Source organism: Grus americana, chromosome 5 (assembly GCF_028858705.1).
Source record: "Grus americana isolate bGruAme1 chromosome 5, bGruAme1.mat, whole genome shotgun sequence".
Taxonomy (NCBI): Eukaryota; Metazoa; Chordata; class Aves; order Gruiformes; family Gruidae; genus Grus; species Grus americana.
In genome coordinates, this window is record NC_072856.1 from 61,441,221 (window position 1) to 61,467,606 (window position 26,386).

At 45.3% G+C, this 26,386-nt stretch overlaps 1 protein-coding gene across 2 annotated transcripts in view; it reads right to left on the minus strand.

Annotated features, from left to right (window-relative positions):
- GPR132 (G protein-coupled receptor 132) overlaps positions 1–26,104 on the minus strand; it is a 34,564-nt gene extending 8,460 nt beyond the window's left edge. The window contains exon 1 of one of the 2 annotated variants that reach the window (XM_054828326.1): positions 23,362–26,104. The gene's annotated coding sequence lies outside the window, so the exon portion shown is untranslated. Of the gene's footprint in view, positions 1–7,087; positions 7,188–23,361 lie in introns of those variants that run through there. The other variant, XM_054828327.1, reaches the window with a different exon arrangement.
- Positions 26,105–26,386: the final 282 nt, after the last annotated feature.

Consider the following 26,386-nt stretch of genomic DNA (forward strand, 5'->3'; position numbering starts at 1 on the left):
TAGAGAAAAAAGGATGTTTTAAAGCTACAGGACTATACTGGGAATCCAGTCTGAGCACGATTCCATCTTAAAAGGTCTGCCTCCATCCTAGCTTGATCAGAAGGAAACCACTGATGGGATTTGAGTGCAGAGACAAATAAAAACTGTATGAAGCAGCTTTAATGCCTAGTAAAAAAAAAAAGAAATCTCCATTTGATTTCTGAAGGATGAAACTGGGAAGTTTCTTGTATTTGCTAGATTTCTGTTTGAGTTTTACCTTCTTTTGAACACTCTCCTGGCTGCTGCGACCATGGAGAAGACTCTTAAGAAACAAAAAAGACCTCTGAGCAGCCTTCTGCTGAACCGAGGCATGGCATATGCTTTGTTTTAGTTACCAAGTGTAGTCATCTGAAGTTCAGGTAGGTTTTTTGCTAGAGGCAAGCACTTCTGTGTCAGTGGTTACACTAATGCCCAGCTGCGAGGCATGGACAGAGAGCACTGCGGTGAAGCAGGTAATCTCTCTGTTGACTCGTGCTGGTTAAAACAAGCTATGGAGCATTTGTAGGCTAAAAATACCTGCTGTAAGGAAGCAGCAAGACCTTGGGATTGGTTTTGCAGCCTTAATATTGAACTCTGTACTGCAGATATAAGTAGTCTTATTACAAAATAAAGAAGATATTTGTTAGATAAGATATTCATCATCTGCCTTTCGGGAGGGGAACTCAGCAATCATTTCTGATGAAAGTGCTTGATTTGTCTCATGATACACTGTTCATGGATGTGAACTCTCAGCAACTAGAGATTTTAAATACCTGTGCATGGTGTTTAGCTAGATCCACACATCCACTTCCCCCCTTCCCCCGATCTACAACTAAATGTACTATTTTGGTAACATGAGCAGCTGTGGCATCAATGAGGTGAACTGTCATAATTCAGGGTTGACATAGGACCCAGCTTAAAATAGTGATCCTTCCATAAATTGGGTGTCCTATTGCCATGTTACACTACCTGGTGAGGGACTGTGTAGGAGAGAAGAATGCCAGGCAGGTAAGAGAGAGATGTGTAAATGAAAGCTCCTGCCACAGGGTTTAAAACCATCTTACTCCAAACATCTAAAACTGAGTAAAACTACATATGTGTCACACAGAGTAGATAGGGAAAGTTCATAGGTGAAAAACAGATGTCAAATTCCCCCCGTACCAGCGGACTTTTTTCCCCAGTCTCATGATTCAGAGGCCATAACTCATGATTTTGGGACTTTTGGACCTGGCAAAGTTTCTCAGTCCTCCCTGAGAGCATCAGACAGCGGCTGTTGCAGGGCAGATGTACTCCCTGGGACGTAGCAGTACGTCTAGAAAAGGTCCCGCAGCCAAAGGAATGACTTCATGTCCAGGAGAGCCATCAGGGACCCCAGAAACGCCGTCATAAATTTGAGGCTAAACTATAAAGCCCGTCGAGTCAAAAGTCTGAGGAAAACATGCTGGTTTGGCACAGCGGCAGTGAAAGTGAACAGCTGAGAGCAGCCCCAGGACTGGCGACTTTTGTGCTGCTGATTCACACTCTTCTTCACCCACCTGCTTCACAGATGAAACCAGCAGGCAGTCATGCTCAATGCCTTCCTAAAGCTATCACAGCTTAATTGATAGCCTTGGCAGTGGGGGCTATTTAAATGAGGCTCCTGTTACTTGAGTGGCTCATTTGGAAACCTAACTGACCAGATTTTCTTGCTGGCTCATGTTAGAACTACAGAGTCTTGGAAGAAGGAGATCTGAGGGGGATTCCCATGCACAGCTTCTCTGACCCACCCCGGAGTGCTCTTGGATGTCAAAGCATAGCCAAGTGCCGACAGATTTGACGCTGAGGGCTTATATGTGGATGACCATTACTCTAGACTCCCAAAAGAGCAGGCTGGGGTGTGAGGGAGCAGCTGTTTTAACAAAGCAAGGAGGTCTGGCCATGCTGGCACGCTGCTAGAGCTGAGTGTGTCTAACTGACAGGTTTAAGGAAAATCCAACTTTGAGTGGCTGATCAAAGTGCCAAGCCCTATGTTCAAACCCCAAGGTGTGCCCCTAACAAAGAGATGCTCTGTCACACTCTAGAATTTAGGATCTCCCCAGCAGCTACTTATGGACACCTTCCTTCTTCTTCTGGGCTTCAGTTGCAGAGGCCTTCAAACAGGAGACTCCTGCCAAACCCCTGGCACCTCCAGTCAGAAACACACCAGGAGTCACAGAAAGGCTTGTACTAGAGCCATTTTCACCCCAAACTATCATGACTCAAAATCATCTCTGGGGCAGCAACTGTTCACCTGGAGTTGCTGGAGATTTCTGAACTGAGGCCATACATCTTCTCACCCTTCAGTGAACACTGGCAGGTGGCCACCTGTGACACCTGGACCAACGCAAGGACTAAGTCAAGCGCTTTAAGTCTATGCACGAGCAAGCAAAGGACAACCACAGCCACCCTGTGGCCAAGAGAGAGACTTGTCCCTGCTAGGAGGAGCATCATGTCCAGAGGTGTGAACGTTCATTCTCATCATGTCTCAGGCAGGCAGGGTGATCAGTGTGGGAATGACATAGCCATGCCTACGGCTTGCGGTAGCCCTTAGCTGGCACCCAGCACCTTTGTGCTCCTGGACCCGCAAAGGCTATGAGGACCTCGGGCTCTCTTGCTGCCACACATGAACAATGTTGTTATAGCAGAGTCAGGTAGAGGGCATGTGTTTTAGTGACCATGCAGTTATCCTGCCTTGTGGTAACCTTCTTTGCTTGTTTGTAAGAAGTTGGCTGTGGACTGTGGCTGACCAATGGCTCTGTTTGTTTCCCTGTGTTGGTTTGGTTTTATTAATGGCCAAGGGTTGTGCCCAACGACAGCTTGTTCCTGTTGGCCTGTCACTGCTGAACCTGCCCAAGCTCTGTTCTCCATTGCTGACCTGGTTGCATCCTGCCAGCCTGTCATCCCATGGGTCTGTCTTTCCCTATATGCGGTCTCTGCATTGCTATGGTTCATTCCTGCCTTTCGCCATCCCACTGCTGCTTTTCCTGCCTCTGTCCCAAGTCAGTCAGTGGTTTTCAAACCACTGCTGTCCCAGAAGATCCGCAAATGGTAACTCATACCTCTTTTGTCACCCAGCTTCCCATGGAAGCCAGAGGATGCTGGCTCAGGGAACAAGTGTCCAGGCAGGACTGCCACCAGGCAGTATATTTATTCATAACCAAACACATCTCTTCATCAAAATCCCAAATTCACAAGCCCTTTCTGCAATGACACCTCCGTTGCAATAGCGACAGTCATGAACTTTTCCTACATCCCCAAAATATGGTTGTCCCTTTCATCCCTCTGACGTAGCCCAGCCAGAGTGTGGTTTATCTGTACTGAAAAGAGTGTAGACAGGATGGCTGCTCTCTGCCAATAGCAGGAAAATGCAAAGACGGTGTTGAGCTTTGACCTTGTGACAGTAGATTAACTCTCTCCCATGGGGGACTTACTTACTGTTCTTGGCACTGCCCTTGTGGGTCTGTGTGGGAGCTGCTCTGTCATGGGAGCTGCACTGCTGCTGATAGCATCATCAGTACTCAAGAGGTTGCTGGGGAAAAACCAGAGCAAAAAGATGCCCAAAATAATTTTGTGACCTACCAGACTTGGGCTCACTGGCATATTGCTTGTCACTGCGAAGTCTAGCTAATTTCCCCTCATAATTGTTTTACTGTTGTCTAAAGTGAATATGTCTCAGCAAGTGGGATCTGCTTATGAAAACCACAGTGCCTTCTACACTTGAAACAATCCTGTTTTTAGCAGAGCAGTTAAAGATGGTGTGTGCAAGTGCTCTGAACTCTGACACCAGTATTTCCTCCTTTTCCATTTACCATGAAACTCAAATTCTTTGTTCCTTCTTGTTCTATGATTCACTCTCAACTAATTGGAGAACTACTGTTTTCCTTTTTGCCATCTGGGTCACCAGCTAGCTCACATACCAGCAGCAGGGTTTTCCCCTTAAGACCTTAGTTACACCAGCAAAAACTGTGACACTCAAAGATTCCTCTTTGCACCTACACTTGTCTCTGACATCTCTGTAAGCCCACTCATGTCTGCTAAATCTCCTGTGGTGCCTTGTCCAAACCCTCAGCTGCGATGTCTTCTGGCTGTTTGTACACCTACCACAACGAGCATCTCATTCTTGGTTGGGACCCTTAGACTCTACACTGGAAGACATTGATGTAAAAACCCCAGCTACCAGGTATTCCCCAATGTGTCCTTCTTTAGGGATATCAAAATCACACATTGTTTCCAATAGACCCTGTTCTGAATTTCCCTCTTCCCTCGGACCTTTCCACTCCAGTCAGGCCTGTGCACTGATACAACCCGTTTCACTTTCCAGGTCTGACACTCAATGCTGAATCCTTTGTGTTTATGGACTTCAGGTCTGCAGCAGGAAATTTCGTCCTTGAAGAACTTTTTTGTTACATGCTGTGCTCCACCGACAGCAGCAGCCAGGTCTGAACCGTAGAAGTGTTTGTTAGTATGTATATCTGAACTAAATACCGTGCTTTAAAGATAGCTTTGATTCATGAAAGCAGATAAGATAAAAGTAGCAGTAGTCTGAGACAGATTCTGTCAAACCTGATGTGCTTTATGCAAAGCAGCTGTAAAGATGGTGGGATTTCAGCCAGTATGGTGGGATCCTTGACTACCTCCTCCTCCACTGCTCCGTTATAGCCCCAGCATAGGAGGCAGGTCTAAGCGAAAATAGCGTTCTGCCATATACCATATAGCCCCCAAACGGTTCAGTTTAAAGCAGAGATTTTCACACAGTGAGGCACACCCCACTCAGGAGGCAATAACGTGTGGAAGAGGGATGTGAGAAGGTGTCCTCTCTGCTAAACCCTGCCAGACCTGTCCTGGCTCCATGCATGAGACATGCACAGCAGCCCCGGAGCCAGGAGCAGTGTGGAGATATCCAGATGTTTTTGGACAGGCAGCTGAGTTTGTGCAGGGAGAGAAAAGAGGTAAAAGGAGAAAAAACAACCTCGGGTGGAAATGGGACAACACTAGTTTCAGCACTGAACTGCTAATTACACCCCATGGCACACTGAGAACACAATAGCTTTGTGCTATCAAGAAAAGACAAGCAAAACCTGAGGTTGTGCTGAGCTCAGACCAGATGTACACGCATTAAGTCACAGAGAGCAACTACAGAAACCTATCCTCGTGTCGTCTGGTGCCGCAGTTACTGCAGCCGCTACTCCAGCCACGTTTCTGTGATATTGGGACTACAACTGCTAAGGTGAGCGGTGGCATGACCCTCTCTGTAACTGCAGCAACGCTGCTCTCCATTTCCCCACTCCCAGCTCTTTCTGGTTTGGGAACCACTGACTTACATGTGCTTTGGTAGCCTCTTGTATACAAAAATAAAGGAACCCGGCTGGGAGGGCAAAATCATTCTGCACAAAGCTGTGAAATTTCCATTTCTGCTCTGAAGTGGGACTGAGCTTTGCCCGGGCAGCCTGAGATAGTTTAAATGCTGCCCTCAGGCACTTCTGCTCTGACAGCAATGCTATTTGTGTGATCATGATAAGATTAATGACTCCCTGAAAGGCAGGGGAATTGCTGAACCTGACAATCATCTGCAGTTTCAGGCAGAATTCTGTAAAGAGGAGGTGCTCAATTCAAACTGTGATTATTTGTTTAAATGTAGTGTCTTGTGCAGAGAACTGTGGAAAAGTCCTCAGAAGAAAATCAGCCTTGCCCATTGAGTGCTAAAGAGCAGAATAAGTGGGAGGTTTTGTTCTTTTTTTTTTTTTTTTCTCCCCAAATTAGGTTGCTGGAAGTTAAGGAATCACTGGTTTAAAGGCAGCAACTGGTCTAAACAGGATGACAGGTTAAAACTAAGCCCAGATTCCCCTTGGTCTTTGGCAGAGTAGCAAATTTTATGTTAAAATTTCAAGAGAAGCCAGTAGCTATAATCTGTAGTGCTTTCTATTGCAACATAAATACAAACAAATGGGGGAGGTAATGGGGAGAAGAAAACCAACCAAGACGACCCTATGAGAAACTAAATTCAGGAAACAATTCAGTTTGATCAAGTCAGCAGGTCACCCTGGCTCTGGTAGGATGTTTACCCCTTGCTAAATCTTATTTGTCATAGAAAAGATCCTCTCCAGTCTCAGAATCTTTCAAAGCAAAAGTAGAATCTTTTAAAGTCTCAAGGGAAGGAACCCAAAGTGATTCATTGTACCCATCTACCAGTGCGGTGCGACTGCTGTTACCAGCCTGTGACTTTATTACAAGACTTGTGGTCTCCTTAAAGCAGCAGTTACTACACAGAATAACGGCTATGCTACACGTTAAGGAGTATCAGCTTTCATTTAAAAGCAAGGTCTTTGGTTTGCTGAGAAGAGCATTAAGGATGGACCCAGTATTTTTGAAGGCTCAGAGAAACAAGTCAGCTCCAAAATATTTGACCAAAAAACCCAAGCTTAACTCAGTCTCCACATTCTGAGTGCCAGAGAGCAGCGGTACTGTGTGAAAAAAAGATGGAGAAAAAGAAGAAGTGAAGTGTATCCAATTAGTCACAATAGACCAGCAGGTAAACATCACAATAGAATGCCTGTCTTGCTTTTCCAGCAGAGTAAGGAAGATAGGAAGGGCTGGATGTGAATTCTCCGTATGGTCTATCAAAGGAAGCCCAGCATTCATGTTTCTGATATAATTCTGTATTCATGCCTCATGCTCTGCAGTGATAGTTAAATCTAACTTCACAGCAACCTGTATCCTGCCAAAATCCTTCAATCCTAGTTATCATCTATCCCTGACTGGAACAAAAATTGTTTTGTAAGAGAGAAGTATGTTTTTTCTAGGAAAGGGAATTCGTAAGGAAGACAGGTAGCAAAGACTATCAGCTGCAATGAACTCTAATTAATACAGACCCAACAACACTTTATGTCTGTTATATCAATCGCAAGGAGATTTAGACTACCGTGAAACATCAACAGAGTCTGCATTTCTGAAGCACAAACGCACAGCATGGAGAAGCAGTAATCAAAGCAGAACAAAGCAAAATATTGCTAAGTAGAAGTAATGCCTTGCCTCAGGGACAGAAATCACTTACTTCTTTTTTCTCTGGCTTTTGCAGAGGAGATGATGAAGTGCTGCAATTTGTTCCGTGCTCACAGGCTGCTCTATAAAAAGTGTAGGAAGTTGCTAACAATATTGTGTAGACTCATAAGTGACGTGACTGTCAGGCTCCCAAAACGTAGTAGTAAAACACACACTTACAGATAGGAGGGTGACTGGAATACCCCAGCCTTGAAAATCTTAGTCCTGTCATCACTTGAGAAGGTCATTGTAAAAAGACATCTGTGGCAAGGAATACCCGTGGGGAAGATCCTCTCCTGCAGATGTAATGAAAGCGTAAGAAGAGGCAGAAGAAACTATTTACTAGTTACTGTAAGTAGGATATAATCAGAAAGTGGAAAAAGCAAATGGTCAGGACAGGAAAATGTGGAATTACCAGGAAGATAGAAGGAATAAAGAGCATTGTGCTGGTGGGTCTGCGTGTAAGTGCAGCGCAGGGACCAAGGGCTATTACATTTCTGCCAAGCAGAGTACACAGGATATCAGAGTTTCTGCAACATTGCTGCAAAGTCAAAGGTTTCAAAAAATCTTCTGAAACAGTCTGTTCTCATTGCTGTCACCAGTATTGCTTCTGAAAGTGTGCCCACACACAAGCACTGCTCTTGCATGGTGGACTTGAGATCAGCTCTGTGTGGCTGCTGCTTTTCACAAGTCGGTGGCTCAGCAAGCACAGTGGCATTTTAGGAGGGCACCTGTGAAAAGCCGTTCTTCCAGCCCTCCTGTGCCAAACCAGACAACACAGCCTGGTTTGGGGGAGTTTGGGCTGTTGCTGTTTGACTCCAGCCTCCAATTCATGTACCCTTCTTGCTGTGCCAGCAGGGCTGTAAGCCACGCGTAGATACCTTGGACTCTTTGCTGGGCATGTGTAGCTTTGGCACGATGAGCTGATGGAGGAAGCAGAGACTGACCAGTGCAGTCAGAAGAGCAGCTAAGAGACAAAAAAGCCTTAACCAGAGAAGTGATTGCTTTCAGATTCTGTCACTTGTATGTGGGTGAGAAGATGTAGGTTCCGCTCTTGTAACTGCCAGACTCCTTTTGTGACCGGAAGTTTTATCTCTTGGACTTGTGGTCTGGGTGTGCACCTTAATCATTGTGCTAACGTGCCATGGAGGGAGTAGAGACCAGCAAACTGCCCCCAACCCTACTGGCTTGAGCTGCTGGGCTCTGGCAGAGGAAGAGATGCCTGCAGTAGGTGCTTGTTCCTTATTTGTACAGCGGAGGTAGTACCCACCCTGGGTGCTACACATATATTCACATGCATATATATGAAATGATTAAGTATTTAAATGGATGAGGAGCAATATTAGAGCCCAACAGAAGGGGATGGTGATATGAGGGAAAGACCATTCTGGTGCCAATGGTGCTACAAAAGGCTGAGAGTGCTAAAGAAGATGAGATGGTGGTTTGAGCAGCTTTGAGGAGAGTAGATTTGCATGAGTTTCCTAATGGCAAAGAGCATTGATGCAAAGGAGCGTATGAGCTTTACCAAGTGCCCTAGTTCAGGCTCTAAGTGATGGAGAAAGAATAGCCCAGATTTACATTGCCAGCCTAAACCTTGTTTGTGAGACCTGTTCCATGTGTATTTCCAGATGCTATGTGTGACTCTGAGAAAGTCAGTTATTTATTATATATTATTATATAAATATATTTATTAAGTTTATTATATTATTATATAAATATATTTATTAAGTTTTCAGGCAACTTCCTGATCAACTTCCACCAATCCAACTGTGGTAAGGTGCTTGCAGCACCCCATGAGGGTCTGTCAGTGCTGCAGACTGCTGGGGGCTAAGGTAGGACAGGGAGGAACTGGGTTACAACCTAATGCAAGCAGGTAACTGAATATACTTTTGATAGCTGTATTAAAAGTGAAACATTTCTTCTGGAAAATAAAAGAAATGCTTGGCATGTACTTTCATTCTGGGGTTACTTTGATTCAGTTCTGCTTGAGAAGGTTTCTAGGGAAGGGTTTTTCTGTGAAGAGCACTTCATTCTCAGGGGCCAGAAGGAACAGGGGAAGAGGCTGAAGACAGTTTGGTAACCTCCATCTGCAGAGAAGAAAGGGTGAAATATGCCTAAACCAGCGCAGCATGGCTGGACATAGTACTGGACCCAGTGTGTGCACTACTCCAAACCCATGCTTTCATCCTTGTCCTCCTCTGCGTAGATACCAAACCCAAAGGAACCCATTAAGAAGGATGGGAATAATGTTTCTGAGATGGCTAGAACTGATTTCTCTGTGTAAATGACCATTCTTCATTCAGACGTGGGACAGAAAAGGGGAGAGTGCTCTCCACCCTGAAAAACTGAAGTGTTTGTGGAGACCAGTGGGCTCCTCTGTGGTATTTGTGATGTACCAGATCACAGTTTCCATTTGGGTGCAGTCAACCGTGCAGTCAAATACCTGCCTGATTATGCTCTCTGTGATGCTTACTTGCATCCAGAGGCACATATGCATTTGTCAACTAGATTTTATGGTGAAGCATTGAAAATTGCATGGTTCTCCGTATAGGAATGGAAGACAACAGATCTCTGTGCCCTTGAATCTTTCAGACAGATCTGAAAAACATTGCTATTTAGAGTCACTGCTGCTTTATGCTTCTCTCAGTAATATGGCCCAAATCAACATCACCCACAATCATTGCCCTAGCAAGCTGAAGACAGATGCCAGAGATTTCACAGTGGAAGATGCTTTCAAAAACTTTTCACAAAATCTTCTGTGACTGGATCTCCTGTAGAGTAGCTGCTGCCCGAGCATTCACACACCATTCATGGTGTTGCACACACACACATTTATTCTTGGGCATGCTTCCTCCTTCTTCAGGCTTGACCCTAGGTTTCCTGCAGCAGAGTCTCAGGTGTCAGATTTTATAAAATAATTAATTTAATTGAAATCTACAGCAGCAGGATAAGCCTGGGTTGGGTGTCTCCAAAGAGAGGGACCCAGAACAAAGAAACCCCAGGGCAATTATACCCTTGGGTCCCATACACCCGCCCCTCATGCGCCCTTCACACGCTGTCCACGTGTCCTTTAGTCCAATGGTGATTTTTGGTCTGGGGTCTTCTAACATCTGATTGGATTCTTCTTCTGTGTCCAGGCAAGGAGGCTCTTATCTTGTTGACTTGCAGTTTCTGCAGTTTTCCCTGAAGGTTGGACCCTCCTTATTTTCTGGTTTACACTCCTTACCTGCCCTTGATGGTGGAACATGGAGAACTGAAGAGTTCCAGACTTGGAAAAAACACTACTGAGACATTAGTGATATGAAAATACTTTCCCATACTAAAAGACTCAACACAGCACTGTACTAGCTGTTAGGAAAACTACTAGGAAAATTACTGAGAAAAATATCTCTGTCGCAGCCTAAAGGCTTCAGCAAATCTAGCCACTCATGCTAAGTAAAGCTAAGCAAACAGCAGAAATCACACTCTATTATATTCCTAAGTAATTTATTCTAATTAAAACCTACTTATTTACATTAAAGAACTAATATCCCTCAACAATTGTCCCCCTGTACTCGGCACTGGTGAGGCTGCACCTTGAGTGCTGTGTTCAGTTTTGGGCCCCTCACTACAAGACAGACATGGAGGTGCTGGAATGTGTCCAGAGAAGAGCAACGAAGCTGGTGAAGGGTCTAGAGCACAAGTCTGATGAGGAGCGGCTGAGGAAACTGGGATTGTTTAGCCTGGAGAAAAGGAGGCTGAGGGGAGACCTTATTGCTCTCTACAACTACCTGGAAGGAGGCTGTAGCCAGGTGGGTGTCAGTCTCTTCTCCCAAGTAACAAGTGATAGGACAAGATGAAATGGCCTCAAGTTGTGCCACGGGGAGGTTTAGATTGGATATTAGGAAAAATGTCTTCACTGAAAGGGTTGTCAAGCTCTGGAACAGGCTGCCCAGGGAAGTGGTTGAGTCACCTTCCCTGGAGTTGTTTAAAAGACATGTGGATGTGGTGCTTCAGGACATGGTTTAGTGGTGGGCTTGGCAGTGCTAGGGTAATGGTTGGACTTGATGATCTTAAAGGTCTTTTTCAACCTAAACGATTCTGTGGTTCTATGGAGATGAAAACAGAGCTAGCGCTTCTGTGGTTGGCAAAAACAAATCAAACATTTCAATTAAGTTTAGTCTTTATTTAGTTGAAATAATACAAGCAGTACAGCAATATAAATTTTGGCCTGAGTTGTATTGTACTGATGTCATATCCAGGCAGAAACAAGATGAGATAAAGAACCATTTATAGCAGAAGGCAGAAACCCTCTGGCCTCTGTCTAAATCCAATTGAAGTAAATGGAAATGTTTCTTTGAGCCTCAGTGAGTTTAGACTGGGCAGTTTGGGCATATTTCTTTCTACCTTTTAATTGCTGAGTGCTATTTAGATAGTTGCCTTTAAGATAGCATGTTTAAGCAAGTTAAGCCGCATACGAGATGCCTTCTCTGCACTCTTCATCATTTTCCTACTGAGGTACAGTGACTGTCCAAAGAATAAGGGAGAAAAGAGTTCAGCTTTGTTTTAGCTCACCGCTGCATAACACAGACCTTTTGTGGGGGGATTTTCACAGCACTATGATAGAGAAAATGCCTGTGCACCATTGACTAGTAAGCAGAAATATCTGTGGAAGACTGATGGGATCCAATGTCTTTGAAAGACTTTCAGACTGAGTTTTTCACTCTCCTTTTTCATTAAGAAACCTTCAAGAGAAAAGCTGGTAGGATATTTGGCATTTCTCTGTTCCATTGCACATAAAAAGACTCTGTGTTAGCGTTATCTTCCCCTGGTCATGACCAACAAGAACCTATACATGGAGCAAACCTCACATTGTCTGCCTCTCCTACCTCCACATATGAATGAACACACAAAGTGACACTCACATAACAGCTCTGCAAAAGATTACCCAAGATGACAGGTTTTGTACAGTTATGCATCTTTTTCTAAGCAAGTGAGGCTCATTTTTCTTGGAAAATGATGGAACACGGCTTTAAATTTTGCAGCATGGAAAATGAGGAAGTGAGAACAGCTCCTTGAAGTATGAGTCTTGTAGGAAAAAGCCAAATATCTGGCTTCTCTTGTTACCAGACAGCACACTGAATGGGGACTGAGCTGCAGACCTGTCTGGGGAATGCAGCATGTACAGGATGGCAAGAAGGACTTTCTTAATGATAAAAGCAAAGCAGAAAAGTGCTCAAGAGTATCTCCAAGACAGCAATGGCCAGAGCAGGGCTAAGAAGCATTGAGGACTGAAGTCTGCTCAGCTCTGTGCCCCTCTGACCAAGCGCTGTACAAGTTGCCCTGCACTGGTATGATATACAACTGTGCCTATTAAAGAGTCTCAGTAGCTTGTGGTTCAAACCTGGTTTATCTTTGGCAGTGGCTGTGATGCTGTTGATCTAGGACAAGGATGAAAACCAGCCATGGGGTTTTTTTGCTGTTGATATCAGGATCAACCGCAGCTAGATAGTGTGGGATGAGCTCTGAGCTAAAACCAGAGCTCAGCTTCCTCCCAGCAACCACCTACCTGCAGAGTCTTCCCCTCACATGTGCAGTCTATCTCTGCTCCACCCTGGCCATCAGGCCAGTTCAGTGGCAAAACCATTAAGCTGATCCCAACACAGAGCTCACAGGGCTTTCTGGCTTCCCATGCACATTCAGTTCATAGCATGCAGTCTGCAGGGAGTGCAGAAACCTTCCTGTTGTGCTGCTGGAAATGAAAAGCGGAACGCAGAAGTGTCCTCTGCTGAGATTTTCAATGCACTGGCTTTTCTATGTGTGATGCATGCTGTGCTATCATAGGGTGGGATGACACATTCAGATTGCTTCTGGTTTGTCAGGTTGCATAAATGCCTGCATCCCACATCTGCTCTTGAAAGTCCTGCTTTTGATTTGCCTGTTTTTGTGAATGGTGTGTAGAAATGTGGTGGTCCTCAGTTTTCACTGATGCAGTGATGTACTGTGTGCCTCAGGGGTGGAAATTTGTAAGACAAGTATGTGACTGATCATGCTCTCATCCAGCAAAAGTCTCTTGCCCCAAGAAGAAAAGCCCTATCATGTTTCACAGTCCTACCCCGTCATGCACTGGGATTAATATGTAGCCTGGCAAGAGCTCCCTGGCATGGCACAGCTGGTTGTCACATGGTGCATCTTTGAGACCTTTGACTCTAGTGACTTCTCTGGGGCAACGACAGTTGTCTTCTGTATGGTAAGAGTACGGAGGTGCCAGCCTGTACTTTGGGGTCCTTGGGACAAGGTGAAGTACACAGCTGTATTATATCTAACAGCCTGTTTGGGAGACCCTGCTGCCACCGACGCACCCACAGGCAAAGCTGAGACGAGTGAGTGTGCTGCAGCAGCAATGGATTCACTTCGCACTTCGAACTCGATCCATGAACGTGCATGTCCCCAGACATCCCAGCCCATCCACTTTGTTCTTTTTTTCAGCTCAAACTGCTGAAATAAAAGTGTTGTGGTTTAACCTGATAAGCAGCTAAATACCGCATTACCATTCACTCACTGCTGGGGAGACAATCGGGAAAAAAAAAGGTAAAACCCATGGGTTGAGATAAAGACAGTTTAATAGGACAGAAAAGGAAAGGAAAAAAAACCAAACCAAACCAAGGGATGCACAATGCAATTGCTCACCACCCACTGACTGATGCCAAACTGGTTCCCAAGCTGTGGTCCCTCTTCCCCTGGCCCATTCCCTCCAGTTATATGCTGAGTATGATGTCATATGGTATGGAATATCCCTTTGGTCAGCCTGGGTCAGCTGTCCTGGCTTTCCCTCCCAGCTTCTTGTGCATCTCCAGCCTTCTCAGGCAGTAAAGCATGAGAAGCTGAAAAGTCCTTGACTTAATGTAAGAACTACTTAGCAACAACTAAAGCATCAGTGTGTTATCAACATTATTCTCATACTAAATCCAAAACACAGTGCTATACCAGCTGAAACCAGGACAAAAAGGCAACTGAAAACTTTAAATAGACTCTGACAGCAGACACTGATCACCATCCAGCCGCACCGACTGCCACGCTGCACCGCTGGCTCGGCTCTGCCGCTCACGCCGCGCTTGCAGCTCAGGTCACAGCCCTTTGACGGATATGTCTGGCTTTTTTTTTATAACCCCCCATCTTTATACTAGGAAACTATAACACCTACAAGGTCAAAAAGGTTACAGTTGTTAGTGCATAGGGGAGGAAAAGGGTGCGGTTCAAGAATACGTGTGTCTGATTATTTCTTGTTTGCAAATGCAGAGTAGCAGCAGTGGTGGGCCAACACCTGAAGTCGGTTGGTTTAACCTTAGCAAACTCAGTGGGAAGAACCAATTGTGCATCTATAGTGTTGTCTACAGTCCTGAGCAACCACATTTATCCTGTGCTGCAAATATACAGAAATTCAAGGTGGTTTTGCACCTTCTACACACAGCGCTGTAAATTTCAAGCCTCGCTTTGTTTTTAACTTGGAAGACTTCTGTGAAAGAGCCAAAAGCTGGTGAAATTGCACTATTTCAGTATGCATTAAGGGGATAACTTACTGAGGAGATATGACTTTTCAATATGGCTACACAGAGCTCCGTGCTACTGCATGGCTCTTTAGGGTTTGGTTATTGTATCTCAGGTTAACACAAAAATTGTGTCAACCACAAAAAAAAAGTCATAAACCTTGTCCTCTCGTTTGAAATCACCAGTGAGGTGAGTGACTGAAGGACAGGCAATAGGCATATGCAGAGTAAGTGCCTTGGACAAACCTGGGTTTCAGATCAACTGAATCCCACTCAAACACGTCTGCCATATATCAATTTTTTTTCTTTTTTTACTCTCGTTCTTTTCCCCTTAGCCTCCAACAGTTTGCTCTGCAGCTAGGCTTAACCAAGCTGATGCAGCAGAGATTCAAAGGGCTCTGGTGTTTACATTGCATCAGCTCCTCCTACTATGGTCAGGGAGCCTCACTGACAGCTCTCCACAGCAAAGACTCTGGCAGTCCGCCTTGGAGAGCTGCACCAAGCCCTCCGAGGGTGAGTGGCTTTAGGAAGCTTGTACCCTGCTAGAGGAAACTGCCACCGAACTGGCAGGAGCCCGTGGGCTACCCTTAGCACGTCTGTGCTGGGACTTCATTGCTGAGGGGCACCTTAGAGAAATGCCGCAGACAGGAAAGCAGGAAATGTTTTGCAGAGCAGAGATAACATTGAAAATAATACTCGGTAAATGGTTTGATTTACTGATTGGCATGTACAGGAGCTGCCATGTAAGCATCACAGGAAAAGGAAATGAGATGGAGGAGGAATGGGAGGAAAAAGGCAACGGGGCAACAAAGCACGTTGGCAGATTTCACGGGGGACAGGACTTAATGTCCTGGGTTTTCTCCTGAGCACAATGTGTTGTGGAAGTCTGCGATCACACATGAACACTGAGAACATGTGTCCTTTGATTCAAAAGGAAAAGTCTGTATTTATTTAACAAGATGGGCAATTTGCATCATCTTGGCATTCTCCTGCACCGGGAATTCCCTCTTGTTTACAGCTGGGATCACCCTGGGCATGCTAGCCCTTATCTGGATGCCATCCAGAGGGACCTTGACAGGCTTGAGAGGTGGGCCCGTGTGAACCTCACAAAGTTCAACACCACCACGTTGGATGGGGCTTTGAGCAGCCTGGTCTGTTGGGTTTGTGTGGCAAGGTTTTGGTAGCGGGGGGGGGCTACAGGGGTGGCTTCTGTGAGAAGCTGCTAGAAGCTTCCCCTGTGTCTGATAGAGCCAATGCCAGCCGGCTCCAAGACGGGCCCGCCGCTGGCCAAGGCCAAGCCAATCAGTGCCTCTGTGATAACATATTTAAGAAGAAAAAAAAAAACAGTTAGAGAGAGCTTTTGCAGCCGGAGAGAGGAGTGAGAGGATGTAAGAAACTCTGCAGACACCCAGGTCAGTGCAGAAGGAAGGGCAGGAGGTGCTCCAGGTGCCGGAGCAGAGATCCCCCTGCAGCCCGTGGTGAAGGCCATGGTGAAGCAGGCTGTCCCCCTGCAGCCCACGGAGGAAGGATGAGGGGGTGTAGCGATTCCACCTGCAGCCCATGGAGGACCCCACGCCGGAGCAGGTGGAGGCACCTGAAGGAGGCTGCGGCCCGTGGGAAGCCCACGTTGGAGCAAGTTCCAGGCCGGACCGGTGGACCCGTGAAGAGGGGAGCCCACACCAGGGCAGGTTTGCTGGCAGGACTTGTGACCTCGTGGGGGACCCCACGCTGGAGCAGTTTGCTCCTGAAGGCCTGCACCCTGTGAGAGGGACTCCATGCTGGAGCAGGGGAACGATGAGAGGAGTCCTTCCCCTGAGGATGAAGAAGCAGCAGAAACACCGTGTGATGAACTGACCGTAACCCCCACTCCCCGTCCCCCTGTGCCGCTGAGGGGGAGGAGGTTGAAGCCGGGAGTGAAGTTGAGCCCGGGAAGATGGGAGGGGTGGGGGGAGGTGTTTTAAGAGTTGATTTTATTTCTCATTCCTCTACTCTGTTTTGCCTAGTAATAAATTAGATGAATTCCCTCTCTAAGTTCAGTCTGTTTTGCTCGTGATGATAATTAGTGAGTGATCTCTCCCTGTCCTTATCTCGACCCACAAGCGTTTCGTTATGCTTTTTCTCCCCTGTTTAGTGAATGAGGGGAGTGAGAGAGCGGCTCTGGTGGGCACCTGGCCTCCAGCCAGGGTCAACCCACCACACCTGGTCTAGTGGAGGGTATCCCTGCCCATGGCAGAGGGTTGGAACTAGATGATCATTAAGGTTCCTTCCAACCCTAAACTGTTCTATGATTTTATGTTCTAGAGCAAACCAGGCCCTGAGCCACTGACCTGAACTTCAACACCTCTGTGTGATGGAGAAGTGGTTGCAAAGCAGGCACATGATGATAGAGTTGTGTGTCCCGTTCCGCCCCCCATGCTTCACTTCTCAGACTTTCCCTTTTGCAAGATGACCTCAGAGGTCTGCATGACTTCCCTGTGAGGTGAAGCCCCGCCGTGATGTGAGCCTTAGCAAGCCATGGGAGACACACCTCCTGCCAGCAGCATGTATGTCCATAAAAGCATCAGGGAGAACCTCTCTGCACAACTGATTTGTTTGAGCCTTTGCCAGACATTGTGATCTACCTGACTGCACCTCAGTGGGGGACCTCACAGAGTTGCACAGGCTCTACTTTATAATTACTTGTTTCTTGATTTTGCTCCACTTTCTTTGTGTCACTGGCCACTCCAGTGGGGAAACTGAGGCTCACGCATGGGTGATGATCTGGGTGATGATACCACTCTGCAGTGGCCAGGCCATGAAACCACGTCCTGCAAAGTCAGATGGTTACTTCTGATGCCTCTCTTGAGGCATCTTCCCTTGAGTGTTGAGGGATGCTGGTATATGTGAAAGGCCCTTCCAGTCTCTGCTGCTGTATTGTCATAAGCAACTTAATGTTTTGGAGAACGGAAGGTGTCTGATGAAGACATGGCATTCAGACTTCAATTAAAGTGAGATTTAGTGAGGCGCATATCTTGAAATATTTGCTTCACCTTTTCCCAAATACCCTGGTACAGTCTGAAAAAATAAGTATGATCTTCCTTGATATTTCCAGATATGTGCACATACTGATGGGAAAAAATCCAAGCTTTTCCCCTCCTTTCCTACCAGTTGTTCAGATCCTCTTACTCTATCATAAAGATGGAACAGACAACGGAAAAATCTACTGGAAATCACCCTTGAAAATGCTGACTCTGGCACAATTTTCTCAGTATAAACTGATCTTCCTATAAATTGGTCTTCCTATAGACACCTGGGATTTTGGCGTGTCTTTGGCAGTTTCCATTCACTTAGACAATGAATTTACAGCCTTATTTTCCAACCAATGTTTCCATGCCCTGCTTGGTGCCAGGAATGTATTTTTTGAACATGCATTTGTGAAGCAACCATATTAATTGGAAAGATTCTTTAACATTAAAAGACGTCCCTGCCATTGTCTTTTCTCCTGACACTAGCAGCTTCAATCATTTTGTTAATAGAGCTACCCATGGAAAGATACATGGTGTAGCTTCACATGATGCTGGTGTAGTACAGACATATTTTAACATGTGAGACTGGAGATGGAAAGTCTGCCTGGCCTGCAGTTTGCGCTGCCTGTGAGCGATACCTGAGTTAGCTTTTCTAGAGTGAGTTTGCAGAGTGGAAGCAAGTGGACCTTGACACCACAAAGCTCTGTGTACTCCAGGTTACCCAGATGTGGGGTGTTTTTGCATGAAACTTCAGTGCACAAACCTGTAGCTTCAATATTTTAAGAAATGCAAATATCTGATAATTCTCCACCAGCTTCGTTAGAGTATATGGCCAAATAATGGGAAGGAAACAGATGTAACTCAGTTCTGGACTGATCTTGTGGGTTCTTTTCATTAATCTCATCTCTGTCTGAGTCTTCGTTTTCTCTATTTAAAAAGACAGCTGTTCTATCTACTTCCTTTGAAGATATTTTGAGATGAAGTAGCAAAAAAGATACTATATGAGACCCAGGTATTATTACAAATAAAAAAATACAGATATCTGCATGTAATAAACATGCATGAAATTCACAGAATTGTACGGAACTAAACGCCAAGACTCCTGCTGACCTGACTGCACAAAAGTGTCACGGTGTGCTGTGCCAGCATCACCGCTCAGATCCCAGGCAAACAGAACGCAGTCTGGCAGGAGAAAGGTGGGTTGCAGTCCAGCTGCATCCTGGAGCTGCAGCTTATGGAATACATACAGCAGATACATGAGTCAAAATAAAGCATGTCTTGTTAAGCTCCCAAGTGCCAGATACCCAGGAAAACACTAGTACAAGTAAACCCATAAAGTCTGTCTTCGATTTCGCTACAATGGCCCTTTCTTGTCCCACCACCTTGGGTGATATCCTGGCACTTTTGAGAGCAGGAGGAAAGTGCTGTGAGGACAACAGAAGAAAGAAGATGGTCCAGAAAGGATGCAGTGTCTTTGCTTCTGCTTGGTTTCAAGATCTTTGAGATGCCTAGATGTCAGTGAGGGCTCTGGGCTGTGATACACGAGTTCACTTCTGTGGGCAGATGAACATGAGTATCTGTAGGTAGCACTAGGAGCAGCCACTGATATCCTATGGATGTTTTTGGGTACCCTGGAGAAGCCTGACATCCTGTTACTACAGTCAGATGGTCCCTTTGCTCAGAACTTCTTTAAATATCAGGAAAGCAGCAGCCACAGCAGAAGGGTTGGTCATCAGCCTCCTGTTACCACCTCAGGTAATTCACGTTTCTATACGTTTTGCTTTGTATGAAAACAGCCACTTGTGCTCTCAGTCTGCTCCCCAGCAGACCTCCTGAAACAGCCACCTAGGCCTGCAGTTTGCAATATTTTTTATTTGTACTGTTGCAGTTGATACCCTGCTGTATGGACCAGACCCCCTTTCTTATAGGCACTGTGCAAAACCAACGTGAGGGGAAAACGGAATGCTGTAACCTGCAGTTTAACACAGCATCTAAACGGTTGCTTGAGGGCACAGCTCCAGGAGGCAGGGTAAGCCAACATCATCTGCCTCTGTCCAAAGGGGAAGGTCCAGATCCCTTTGAAAAATAAACAGTAGGACAGTTTTCTGCCATTTTAGTGAGAAGAATTGGCCCAACCAAGGCTCTGACAAATGCCAGAGATGGTACAAGGGCGGTTGGCAGCAAATTGCTATGTTGGCTCATCTGCCTGCAGAACTGCAACTTATATCAGTCCGAAGCATGTGCTTAAAATGCTGTATGAATTGAGGTCTTATTATTAGACCAGAGCTTTGGAGTTAGATCTGGACCACTTTAGTAAGTGGATCTCTGTTAGAACAACATCAGGCTCCCAGTGGCTGTTCCTATTAGCACATGACAGCACAATCTAAAAAATGCTTTACTTCTGTCTGCTGGTTGGTGGAATGACAGACAGGGATGTTTCAGCTAATTTTGTTGCTTTAAAATGTTATTAAAATAAAAATTTTAATAAAATGGACACAATGCATACCAGGCCTATTTTCCTAGAAAGCTTCTTAGCAATCCAAAGGCATGGAAACAGGAGGAGAGAATAAAGGCTGGCTTATTATTTATAAAAAGGACATCTTCTTGTGTTCTCTGTGATTGCTCTGTGGTTCCCCTATAGTGGTTTATTGTAACAAATTATGAGTCTGTCATGGTAAACTAAAATTTGTGCACCTATTCCTAGCAGCAATGTTTTCTGTTAGGACACCATCTTTTATCTCCCTGTAAGAGGGGGGTCTTACTAGAAGCATCAGTGGTAGGACAGCAAAACAATAAATAATCATCTTATGATGCCTAAATCCTTTTGAAAAATGCTAGCAGCATGGTGGTATTTACTCTTCAAAGTCTAATCCATTATTTAGGAATGAAGAGAAGCAATCTCTTGTAGTTAAAAACCTTATCAAGTTCAATCAGAAAATCAAATGAAAAGCTGTATTCAAATGTCACATACTTTATAAGATGAATTACTACTTCATTGAGTAAGAAATTCAAAATAGTATAAAATGAAAAATCAGATTCTATCTGCTCTTGGTCTTTTTTTTTTTGTTACCACGCGATTACAAATATTCCCTACTTCTATGTCTGATACTGAATTTCAGTTCACTTTATTTTAACATATTTGAGAGGAGTTTGTTTATGGTATAACTAAGGGGAATTTCCAGATGGAAAGTAGGAGTTAGTACGTACAAAGCCGGACTCTGAGCTTTTCTTCTAAGATTTTTTTTTTTTTCTGAGAAGGAAAAAACAAAACAACAACAGTTCCCTTTTACTGATGCTTTTTCATCTGGCTGTGTAGGTGGTATATTGAAATAATAGTTTGATGGAGATTAAAGGAAGCGTGACTTCTATCAAAAGGGGGAATCCCAGCTCTTTAAAGAGCGTGCGCAACTAGACATGAGAAGTGTTATTATAGGGTTCAAAAGAAAAACCAGCCCAAACAATCCCCTGCTCCCGAAACCTCCCCTGGATTTCCAGTATGCGTAAAAGTGGGCCAGGTCCTTGGCTGGGGAGGTTCCTGCTGGTGTTGGTGTATGGTCACTGAGTCCGGCTCTGAGTCTCACCCCCCCCATTTCACCCTGTTGCTCTGCATTAAGTCTGAAGAGATCCTGCTGGGTTAAAGCATCTCCTGCAGAGGTGCGCAGGCTTGCTCTGGACATGCAAAGAATGGAGATCTCACCAGTCCCCCGCTGTCTTTGGTCACTTCCCATGGTATTTTGTCCCAGTTATCAAAGAGCACTGCTGAAAACGGTCTCCTTTCTTCCAAGCTCAGTGTGTCTGGACTGAGCAGGAGCCAGTGCACCATTTATACGCAAGGAATACAACTGTGTAATACGTAAGGAACACACCTATTTTGACCTTCTCACCTCAAGTAAAGCAGTCTTTAGTTCCTGGTATTTTCTTCCATGTAAATTCAAGGTAAAAAAAAAAGGCATAACTCCCGGAAGCTATTCTTAGTAGAACAACAGACATTTAACATGAACCCCTTCTTTCTGTTTAGCCCACATATAACCCACAATCTGTTTCCTCTCCTTAGAAATCATGCCTTTTTATCATCTGTGGTCCCTACATACCTTCAGCTGAGTCTTCCCACACGCCCAGTGCTGAGCAGCAAAGCACCTAATCCTGGTGTGGATTCAAAAACATGGTGAAACCATCATCCCTCTCCTCAGGAGTCTCAGTAAAGCAGATCTGCACTGGGGACAACCAGCTTACATCAACAGTTCCTTCCAGAAAATGTTCCAGTTCCTTCTGCACCCAGGATTTACTTTTTAAATCCTGTTTATCATATTTTTGTTTAGTTTATGGCAATCCAGCAGCTGTAGTCCTTGACTCCCCAGCTGGTGGTAGGTACCAGTCTGTGCCTGGCAGTTCCTATGAGGGTCTCAGTTGTTCTGGAGAAAAGATGTGGTGAAGAGAGGAGTGGTGGAAGAGGGTGAGGTCTGTACCTCTTCCACTGAAAGTAGGCCAAGTATATGGAAAATACATTTACGTTTCAGAAGGAAAGCAATTGGGGAACTGGCCTGGTGACTGGGGAACTCAGCTTTCAGAAGGAAGTCCCAGTCCCTGGTGCCAGGGCTATTTTTGTCTTTTAACAGACAGCTGTAGTGGATCAAACGGAGAAATAGTCTTGACAGCTGGGCTCAAAACACAACTGCTGTCCATGCACCCTGCCAAAGGTCATGCTCAAGGCCAGACCTGTGCTGGCAAGGCTAAAAGGCTGTGGTGACAGCTAGGAACTCAAGAAACAAGTGGGTTTTGTGCAAATATTTGTACAATTAGCCTGCACACAGTCACAGGAGATTGAGAAGTGATGTGAGGAATCAGGGCTAAAGCCAATAAAAGGGCAAAGAGCAGAGCGAGCCCTGAACCTCACAGAGGATGGTGTTTGCTCTGGTCTTTGCAGGTTGCTGTCGCAGGTAGTTCATGGTTTCCTTTTTTCAGATTGCTTTGAAGAATGCACACGTGGGAAGTGTGCAAACAACATAAGACAATACAAGTGGCTTTTCTGGGGGACCAGAGGTCTGTCTAGCTATAGATCCAGTCTCCAGCGGTGGCTACATGCAGTTCCTGGGGAAAAGCACGCAGTATCCTCTCCACAAAGCCTCTCCCTGACTCCATCAGTCTGCATATCAGGGACTATTTCAGCATTGATCTTTCTACTGCTATGTGTGAACACGCAAAGATAAAATAATTTCCCTACATCTCTGCCTACATGTAAGACCATATGCACACTCACAGTTGCTTTATTTCCTTGCATTAGAGGGCTGTACTGGGAGCCCATGCTGTGGTCATTCATTTGTATTTGAAATTTGAAATTAATTTTACTACCTCTCCCCAGTTATATTCCTGCACTGTTGTTAAACTACTTTTTTTCTTAGTGGATGTTAGAACACTTTCTCTGCTCTGTCTGTTCTGAGGTGTTTCCGGATAGCTTTCATTTCACTTACTCATTTCTCACACTTAGTTATTTCTATTTTATATAAATTGGCAGCCATTTCTCCCTTTCACATCTGTGATAGATGCTTTTCTATTTCACATTGATTCCTTCACTTCCTCAGTGAACCAGGATGAGATTTTTAGCATGATCTGTTTGTATGCTTTACTTGGAAATCCTGACTTTTTGACCATCTGATAAACTCTTCATCAAAGGTCTCAACTTTCATTCAGATTTTGCTACCCATATTTTTTCTACCAATGAATCTGGATAGTAACTTTCCTCGAGTTAGAGAACTTACCTTTTTAATGCTGCGTCTTTAGGTCAGCCAGTGCCACAAGTAACCAGGTCACAATCATGATGGCTGGTCTTCAGAGAGCAACAAACTTTCTACCCAGCAATTAGTTCACCATGGTACGTCGCAATGAATGATCTCGCCTTGGGTGTGGTACCTGCTGCGTTAGAGAATTCACCTGTATCACCTAAATGCTATTCTTCTATTGGCTGCATACATCTCTAGCATATGTCTCCTTTGCTGAAGTCCTCCATGGATCCAGAACTTTTCATTCTACAAATGGGATGAGAGTTTAATGAATGTATTTAAGGAACAAGTCATCCTGCTTTTTGACTTTCTGACTTTATTTGATGCTCTATAGCAGATCATTCTGCAGATATTCTTCCTCTTCTGCTGAACATCTTGTAAATCTGACTTAGCAACTCACAAGCTGATAGTGACGATATAGAGAACCACCCCAACTCTGCCCTTTCTAATCAATGGTTTTATTACAGTAATTGGCAAAGTCATCTCACCAGGTTTCCGTGGCATCAGTTACATCAAATTCCTTCACAAGTCACGTAACTTTCTGTTCCTCTCATTTGTTACTGGCCTTTCTAGCACCAATATAAATGACTGCGAGTTCTCTTTTTTTTCTTATTCAGGCTTGCTTAGGAGTTGTCTGCATACAGAGTTGCATGACACTCACTTTCTCCGCGCTGTCTTTAGTATTGCTGGTCTAACCAGCCCTGTGTGGCCCCATGTAAAAATACGTGGAACCTACATGTGACAGTCATTTTTTTCTGTTTCTGCTCTTACCCCTCTTTCTCAAGACTAGGAGACAAGCAAAAGCAAACCTGATTGCCTCATACCCATTGTGCTGGCCACCTACAGCTTATTCCCAAAGTTCTTCTGTTTTGCCTTGGTATGTCAGAATATTAGTCAACTACAAATCCTCCTTTCTGTATTCAGGTTATTATTTCATATCAGCTCTGGCTGGATGAAAACAAGAAAGACCTGAATGTTCATGAGAAAATAGTTTTAGGAGGTTTCAAGATCAGTTTTGCTGATCTGTTAATATTCACATGAACATCAACAAGCGAGACTGATTCTAAACTGCTGTTACAGTAATAAAAAATGAAACATCATCTATAATATCTGGGTCAAGGGAAGGTGCTTGTGAGACAAGCTGTTGTGGTGGGAGTGTATTTCAAGGAGGAAGGGCAGTGGTATCCTGGGGTGCATTAAGAAGACCGTGGCCAGCAGGTCGAGGGAGGTTATCCTCCCCCTCTACTCTGCCCTGGTGAGGCCACATCTGGAGTTCTGTGTCCAGTTCTGGGCTCCCCAGGTCAAGAAAGACAGGGAACTACTGGAGAGAGTCCAGCAGAAGGCTATGAGGATGATGAGGGGATTGGAGCATCTCTCGTATGAGGAAAGGCTGAGAGAGCTGGGTCTGTTTAGCCTGGAGAAGAGAAGACTGAGAGGGGATCTGATCAATACTTATAAATATCTAAAGGGTGGGTGTCAAGAGGAACGGGCCAGACTCTTTTCAGTGGTGCCCAGTGACAGGACAAGGGGCAACGGGCATGAACTGGAACGCAGGCAGTTCCATCTGAACGTGAGGAAAAACTTTGTCACTCTGAGGGTGACCGAGCACTGGGACAGGCTGCCCAGAGAGGTTGTGGAGTCTCCTTCTCTGGAGATATTCAAAACCCATCTGGACATGATCCTGTGCAACCTGCTCTAGGTAATCCTGCTTTAGCAGGGGATTGGACTAGGTGTCCAGAGGTGTCTTCCAACCCCTACCATTCTGTAATTCTGTGGAAGAGAGCACAAGACAGCAACAGCAAGTGAGTGTGTATTTGAGAAAGTGAAAAACATCACGAGCCCGACAGCCTGCCACCTGGGGAGCTGCTGCAGTATGTGGTAGGGCAACACAGTGCCCGGCAGCACAGTCCCAGCTCCCACCCAATAGCAGGGTGGCCTAGCTACTGGTTGCAGAGCCAGGAATGGGCTGGAGGAACATAATGGAAATCTTGAGCCAGAGGAAGGCATCTTCTGCATAAAGGCAGAGGGCTACTGAGGCAGGTAGATGCTACAGTCCCACAACCCACAGCATAGATGCTGCATCAGGTAGTGTGAAGAGGGTCAGAGGGAGCCTCCTGAGAGCAGTAAGGAATGTACAGATGGAAAAGAGTCATCTTTATGTAAGGTCTAGAAAGTCAGGACAAGACTTCAAGATATTACAGTCAGAGTAGGCATAAAAATAAGACAGGAAGAGTGGACTGGTGCAGGGAGGGCAATGGGATTTCTATAGCAGTGGCATTTTGGATAGGAAGTTAGGGGAGAGCAATTTGTGCTACTGAAGGTGGAGGATGTGAAGAGGTGTGGACAGGAGATTTTACTGTGAGCAAGATGAGAAAAGTCCCAGAGTTTGGTGACGCTGTAAGCAAAGACAGAAGTTATCAAATCTGACTGCAGGGAGAGAATAAGAAGCCAGGAGAAGAAAAGGAGAAGGAATTTGGCATGGAGGTCGAGGAGGGAGTTAGCAGGAACAGGAGTGGGTTTAAAAGAGAGGTTTGTTGTAGGGAGAGCACTCTTTGAGCTGCTGGTGGGACATGTAAGAGTTGACAGTTAAGAGAGGTCAGACTAACAATACAGATGAAAATATCCTTCTCAGAAAAATGGTTACTGTGATAAGGAGTAGGGACAAGTTTGCCAAGGGAGGGACTGGCAAATGGTGGTGATGCCTTCGTTGGCAAGGCCTGCCAAGATGATTTGTGGACAGACACCAAGGGATTAAAAAGTCCAGCTCCTGGAGCAGACAGGGCTGAATGTTCACCAGGGAGGATCTGGATGGAATCGGTTGTACCCACAACCAGGTTTGTTAGTTTCTCCTCGGAGATGAAAGCAGTAAGGAGGACCTCGGGAGCAGAGACTGGGCAGATGAGCAGGCAGTATCAGTTGTCCTGAGAGGTGAAGCACAAAGCCACCAGTTTTCTGAATGAGACGTGGCTACAAGAGAGCTGAGAACAACTGCCCAAAATGGGGA